The sequence below is a fragment of the Erpetoichthys calabaricus genome, chromosome 15 (genome assembly GCF_900747795.2).
Source record: "Erpetoichthys calabaricus chromosome 15, fErpCal1.3, whole genome shotgun sequence".
Taxonomy (NCBI): domain Eukaryota; kingdom Metazoa; phylum Chordata; class Cladistia; order Polypteriformes; family Polypteridae; genus Erpetoichthys; species Erpetoichthys calabaricus.
The window spans coordinates 71,982,247-71,990,249 of NC_041408.2; positions in this window are offsets into that span (position 1 = coordinate 71,982,247).

The window sequence follows — 8,003 nt, forward strand, 5'->3', positions numbered from 1 at the left end:
AGAAGCAACAGCTCAAGTGAACTAATGCAATGTGTCTGCATCATTAAGCGATTAAAGATGCTAAATTCAATAAAAGTTAATTCCATGTTTCTCCAAATTCCTCTGTGATACAGCACATTTGAACTTTTGGGGGGAAAAAAAAAACATTCTGTGGTGTTATTTAAACAGTCAAAAAAGTGAACATTTTGCTTGCTTGAGTGTTTGAACATGAAAGTCTTGGATTGCATACGGACTTGGGCAGATTTGTGGCAGATGAAATTTAATGTCAGTAAATGTAAAGTACAGTTAGGTCCACAAATATTTGGACAGAGACAACTTTTTTCTAATTTTGGTTCTGTACATTACCACAATGAATTTTAAATGAAACAACTCCGATGCAGTTGAAGTGCAGACTTTCAGCTTTAATTCAGTGGGGTGAACAAAACGATTGCATAAAAATGTGAGGCAACTAAAGCATTTTTTGAACACAATCCCTTCAATTCAGGGGCTCAAAAGTAATTGGACAAATGAAATAACTGGAAATCAAATGTTCATTTCTAATACTTGGTTGAAAACCCTTTGCTGGCAATGACAGCCTGAAGTCTTGAACTCCTGGACATCACCAGATGCTGGGTTTCCTCCTTTTTAATGCTCTGCCAGGCCTTTACTGCAGCGGCTTTCAGTTGCTGTTTGTTTGTGGGCCTTTCTGTCTGAAGTTTAGTCTTCAACAAGTGAAATGCCTGCTCAATTGGGTTAAGATCAGGTGACTGACTTGGCCATTCAAGAATTTTCCACTTCTTTGCTTTAATAAACTCCTGGGTTGCTTTGGCTTTATGTTTTGGCTCATTGTCCATCTGTATCATGAAACGCTGCCCTGTCAATTTGACTGCATTTAGCTGGATTTGAGCAGACAGTATGTCTCTGAACACCTCAGAATTCATTCGGCTGCTTCTGTCCTGTGTCACATCATCAATAAACACTAGTGTCCCAGTGCCACTGGCAGCCATGCACGCCCAAGCCATCACACTGCCTCCACTGTGTTTTACAGATGATGTGCTATGCTTTGGATAATGAGCTGTTCCACGCCTTCTCCATACCTTTTTCTTGCCATCATTTTTGTAGAGGTTGATCTTGGTTTCATCTGTCCAAAGAATGTTTTTCTAGAACTGTGCTGCTTTTTTAGATGTTCTTTAGCAAAGTCCAATCTAGCCTTTCTATTCTTGAGGCTTATGAGTGGCTTGCACCTTGCAGTGCACCCTCTGTATTTACTTTCATGCAGTCTCCTCTTTATGGTAGACTTGGATATCGATACGCCTACCCCCTGCAGAGTGTTGTTCACTTGGTTGGCTGTTGTGAAGGGGTTTCTCTTCACCATGGAAATGATTCTGCGATCATCCACCACTGTTGTCTTCTGTGGACGTCCAGGTCTTTTTGTGTTGCTGAGTTCACCAGTGCTTGTTTTCTTTCTCAGAATGTACCAAACTGTAGATTTTGCCACTCGTAATATTGTAGCAATTTCTCAGATGGGTTTTTTCTGTTTTTGCAGCTTAAGGATGGCTTCTTTCACCTACATGGAGAGCTCCTTTGACCACATGTTGTCTGTTCACAGCAAAATCTTCCACATGCAAGCACCACACCTCAAATCAACTCCAGACCTTTTATCTGCTTAATTGATAAGGAAATAACGACGGACTTGAACACACCTGCCCATGAAATAGCCTTTGAGTCAATTGTCCAATTATTTTTGAGCCCCTGAAATGAAGGGATTGTGTTAAAAAAATGCTTTAGCTGCCTCACATTTTTATGCAATCGTTTTGTTCACCCCACTGAATTAAAGCTGAAAGTCTGCACTTCAACTGCATCGGAGTTGTTTCATTTAAAATTCATTGTGGTAATGTACAGAACCAAAATTAGAAAAAGGTTGTCTCTGTCCAAATATTTATGGACCTAACTGTATTACACATAGGAAGTAAAAATGTTAGGTTTGAATACACGATGGGCAGTCGGATAATCAAGAGTACACCTTATGAGAACGATTTAGGAGTCTTAGTGGACTCAACGCTATCAACTGCCAGACCGTGTTCAGAAGCCATTAAGAAGGCTAACAGAATGTCAGGTTATATAGCGCCCTGATGTGTGGAGTACAAGTCACAGGAGGTTCTGCTCAGCCTTCATAACACACTGGTGAGGCCTCATCTGGAGTCCTGTGTGCAGATTTGGTCTCCAGGCTACAAAAAGGACATCGCAGCACTGGAAAAGGTCCAGAGAAGAGCGACTAGGCTGATTCTAGGGCTACAGGGGTTGAATTAAGAGGAAAGGTTAAGCAAAAGAAGATTAAGAGGTGACATGATTAAAGTGTTTAAAGTTATGAAGGGAATTAGTCCAGTGGATTGAGTCTGTGACTTTAAAATGAGTTCATCAGGAACATGGGGACACAGTTGGAAACTTGTTAAGGGTTGTTCATTTCGTACAAACATTAGGAAGTTTTTCTTTACACAAAGAACGATAGACACTTGGAATAAGCAACCAAGTAGTGTGATAGACAGTAAGACTTTAGAGACTTTCAAAACTTGACTTGATAGATAGATAAATAGATAGATAGATACTTTATTAATCCCAATGGGAAATTCACATTCTCCAGCAGCAGCATACTGATACAATAAATAATATTAAATTAAAGAATGATAATAATGCAGGTGTGATAGACAGTAAGACTTTAGGGACTTTCAAAACTTGACTTGATGTTTTTTTGAAGAAATAAGTGGATAGGACTGGCAAGCTTTGCTGGCCTGAATGGCCTGTTCTTGTCCAGATTGTTCTAATGCTCAGGTAGTAGTGATGGGTCGTTCTTGAACGATTCGTTCATTTTGAACGAATCTTTAATGTGACTTGGGAAGAACGAGTCGTCTCGTGGGAGTGATTCGTTCAGTCGCGCATGCACATTTGCGCAACTTTCTATAGTTTTTTCGAGTCTTCGGGTTTTTCCGAGTCATTCGTTCATCACATGACAGCCCCATAAGCTTAACCTATGCAGTCTGAGCCGGAAAGAGAATTGATTAGTTCATTCCTCGAGTCTTTCAAGTCGTTCGTTCTTTTGTCACGTGACCACTTACCGGCTCAGTAGTAGCGAATCATAGACTAAAGACCCAGGTAAACAATGAATTAATATTTTCTGTTTCTTATAGCATTATAGTTTGTCTTGTTTGTAGTGTGATCAACATTTGTGTAAGCAGTAGATGTGTTAGGGAGGTAACAGGTAACATTTTAATTATATTTTGCTAAAATGAACGAAATGACTCGAAAAAAGATTCGTTAATTTTGCTGAACGAGACTCAAAGGTCCGAGTCGGTAAAATGATCCGAACTTCCCATCACTATCTGGTAGCTGTAAATTGACCTTATTGAGGATATTACTGTCTCCACGTTCTCCTCTGCCTGTACACCATAGAAGTCACAGTCACATATTGGGAGTAAAACCTCCAATCCAGTTATATTTATCAGTCATGGAGTGAATCTGAGGGAAAGTTTTGGAAATAAAGGGTAAAGAACTTCGTAATGAAATCATAGGTAAGGTGAGTAAAATACATCTCTCTATTATAATAATGGGTTGAGACGTGATTTTCTTGGAGACACTGTAACGTCCCGCGAGACAAGGAAAAGTGACAAAAGGACAGCTGCTGTACAGGCTTTTAAATGATCAACGCACAGCACGACATGCAGATGACGCACAAGCAGCAGCAAGCCAGCCGATCGAGCACAGAGGAGATAAAATAAACTATTTGTTTCCCATTGTATCACCGTTTAAGAGGGGGTTTTAGGAGGAGCGACCGCATATCTTTAGTGTGCGTTTAGCCCCCCTCTTCACAACACGAGAGGCAGAGGTGCATTGGGTTGGAATAACTCATTCACTACAGCTTTATTACTGCCAAATATCAAGAAATAAAAAATGAATGAAATGAAAATAACAATCTCTTTAAATTGTGTATCCGGTAAACCAAATCCGTGGGAGGGCGAGCAAAGCGAGCAGGGGGCACAGACCCCTAGTAGTTTACAAAAAAAAAAAGATGTAGTGTGTCCCAAAATCTCTTCTCTCCCTGTGAATTCTTTAGCTCGATGATCATAAACCAGTTCAATACCAGATTTCTGCTTTCCAAAAAACGTCTGTGTGCAAAAATGAGCCATGAGAGGGGAGCCAGCTAGAGGCCAGCAATCTCTGCAGATGATAACAAGGTAGGTGAATTAGCAGATACCCTGGAGTCCTGGCAGTCAGTGGCGTAGCTAGGGGCGGGCGGAGTGGGCGGTCTGCCCCGGGCGGCGCATTTTTGGGGGTGGCATTATTGGCCAAAAGGCTCAGAACACTTCATGTGTAAGCAGCAGGGTTCGGAAAAATATCACTCATGAATGAATTCTCCGATTCTCATCCACAAATGCTTCAAGAATCATTTTCAGACGGTCCTTCTGTGACGGCATCAGACACTGCTGTTGAAATTTATGAGGCAATAACAAAAATAAACAGAAACATTAGATAGATATCTACAGTGCATCCGGAAAGTATTCACAGCGCGTCACTTTTTCCACATTTTGTTATGTTACAGCCTTATTCCAAAATGGATTAAATTCATTTTTTTCCTCCGAATTCTACACACAACACCCCATAATGACAACGTGAAAAAAATTTACTTGAGGTTTTTGCAAATGTATTAAAAATAAAAAAATTGAGAAATCCCATGTACATAAGTATTCACAGCCTTTGCTCAATACTTTGTCGATGCACCTTTGGCAGCAATTACAGCCTCAAGTCTTGTTGAATATGATGCCACAAGCTTGGCACACCTATCCTTGGCCAGTTTCGCCCATTCCTCGTTGCAGCACCTCTCAAGCTCCATCAGGTTGGATGGGAAGCGTCGGTGCACAGCCATTTTAAGATCTCTCCAGAGATGTTCAATCGGATTCAAGTCTGGGCTCTGGCTGGGCCACTGAAGGACATTCACAGAGTTGTCCTGAAGCCACTCCTTTGATCTCTTGGCTATGTGCTTAGGGTCGTTGTCCTGCTGAAAGATGAACCGTCGCCCCAGTCTGAGGTCAAGAGCGCTCTGGAGCAGGTTTTCATCCAGGATGTCTCTGTACATTGCTGCAGTCATCTTTCCCTTTATCCTGACTAGTCTCCCAGTTCCTGTCACTGAAAACATCCCCACAGCATGATGCTGCCACCACCATGCTTCACTGTAGGGATGGTATTGGCCTGGTTTCCTCCAAACGTGACGCCTGGCATTCACACCAAAGAGTTCAATCTTTGTCTCATCAGACCAGAGAATTTTCTTTCTCATGGTCTGAGAGTCCTTCAGGTGCCTTTTGGCAAACTCCAGACAGGCTGCCATGTGCCTTTTACTAAGGAGTGGCTTCCGTCTGGCCACTCTACCATACAGGCCTGATTGGTGGATTGCTGCAGAGATGGTTGTTCTTCTGGAAGGTTCTCCTCTCTTCACAGAGGACCTCTGGAGCTCTGACAGAGTGACCATCGAGTTCTTGGTCACCTCCTTGACTAAGGCCCTTCTCCCCCGATCGCTCAGTTTAGATGGCCGGCCAGCTCTAGGAAGAGTCCTGGTGGTTTCAAACTTCTTCCACTTACGGATGATGGAGGCCACTGCGCTCATTGGGACCTTCAAAGCAGCAGAAATTTTTCTGTAACCTTCCCCAGATTTGTACCTCGAGACAATCCTGTCTCGGAGGTCTACAGACAATTCCTTTGACTTCATGCTTGGTTTGTGCTCTGACATGAACTGTCAACTGTGGGACCTTATATAGACAGGTGTGTGCCTTTCCAAATCATGTCCAACCAACTGAATTTACCACAGGTGGACTCCAATGAAGCTGCAGAAACATCTCAAGGATGATCAGGGGAAACAGGTTGCACCTGAGCTCAGTTTTGAGCTTCATGGCAAAGGCTGTGAATACTTATGCACATGTGCTTTCTCAATTTTTTTATTTTTAAGAAATTTGCAAAAATCTCAAGTAAACTTTTTTTACGTTGTCATTATGGGGTGTTGTGTGTAGAATTGTGAGGAAAAAAATGAATTTAATCCATTTTGGAATAAGGCTGTAACATAACAAAATGTGGAAAAAGTGATGCACTGTGAATACTTTCCGGATGCGCTGTAGATGGATAGATTGATAGATAGATACTTTATTAATCCCAAGGGGAAATTCACAAATTCATTACACCGATAATAATTTCTAGGAAGATAAACAACTAATTCACAATGTATAATTTCGTTTCGTTAACAATCCGAATGCGTTCTTGCTCATCCCCACCTATCACTTGTACACCACACTGGTTCTGGTTTTCGCAGCGTAATTATATTAAACTAATAATCAGAACACGGCTTATCAGTGCGTCTGTACTATATTCTTGTTTAGTTGATGCTTATAAATAATTATATGTGAAAAAATATTGCTGTTTCTCTATATATAAATAAATCTATGCAAAATGTATCTTAATTTTTCTCTATACGTCATTTTAATTTTCTATTTTAATAGGTTAACATATTCAGATACGTTGGAGGGCGGCAAATTGAAGCCCCGCCCCACCTCGAGTGGCGCGAACTCGAGCTACGTCACTGCTTGCAGTCATTACTGAGAGACTTAAGACAGCATACAAGTTTTAGGCAGGAATGTTGGATTTGAATACACAATGGGTGATTGGAAAATTAAAAGTTCACCTTATGAGGAGGACGAGGGTGTCATAGTAGATTCATCATTATTAGACTCCCTAAAGCCCGTCGTATAATATATACGTCTGGAGACAACCATGCATGAATTGAACTTTAAAGTGGGTGGAAACAAATGGACGGCGCACCGAGTGTCACTTTACTAAATCAATCCAATGTCTCGTGAAGGCTGCGCTCCAAGTCAGGACGGTGATCTCGTTATCCTACAGACAGCAAGTTTCCGGTTACAAAGAACCGTCTATAGTTGAAAAATCTCCTAAAACATCCCATATTAGACATTTAAATGTGTGCTGCGTGTGCGGAGAGCACATTGTCTATCCCCTGGTACATGAACGTGAGAGTGCCAAGTATGTGATTTGTAATATTCTGTAATAATACTGTACAGCTAAAAAAACAAACTTGAATACGAGATCCACAGGCAAGAAACTCAGGAGCTGCTGGTATGTTGAGAACAGACGCAGAATATTTGACACACTAGCGAACAAAGCACAGATCGAGGCTGATCTGCAGGCAGAAGGGGCAACGATGGAATATTAGGAACACTTAAATAAATAAATGTTGATAAATAGTAATGAAAGTAATAAAACACATTTTAGGGTTGTATATTATAGAAGTAAAGATTTAAATCTGACAGTTTATTCAACGTTTAAAATTGTATAATACGTTTATATCCCGTCTTTAAGGTGACCTGTTAAATGTAGGCGACTATTTCATTTCGACATTCGAGTAAACAACAACAGTCAAACATTTGTTTTAATCTGACTGACTCCATCACGTAGAGCCCACACTTAAGTCTACGTCAATACATTAAAATTAGGCGGACATTTGTATTATGTTCATTTAAATTGTCTTCAAACGTTGTTTAGTAACGATGAATATCTCATATCCAAACTTTTATTACCATTATTTTTTCAGAACTGCTAATCATAAATGACGGTGGTAAAAATACACTGCAGTCTTAATAATGCCCTCGACAGAGTGCTATAGTGTAAGATATTGGCACTAGTTGACTATCGTCGCAGATGTATTTTACAAATATACACTCCATCTCGTACTGTCCCTTTAGAAATTACTCCCACCTTTCTTTGTACGTATCCATAAGGCAAATGGCTAAAGTGGAACATGAATGACAAATAACACCGATTGGCGATTTGTTAAATAAAAAGGCGATTGACCGCGACGTGTAAAATTTCGATTGGCTGATCCGTGCCTGACGTACGCAAATTTAATATACGATTGGCTGAAGTCGAAAATGATATTCACGCCCATTTTTCTCCGGTCTGCTGCAATATCTTCT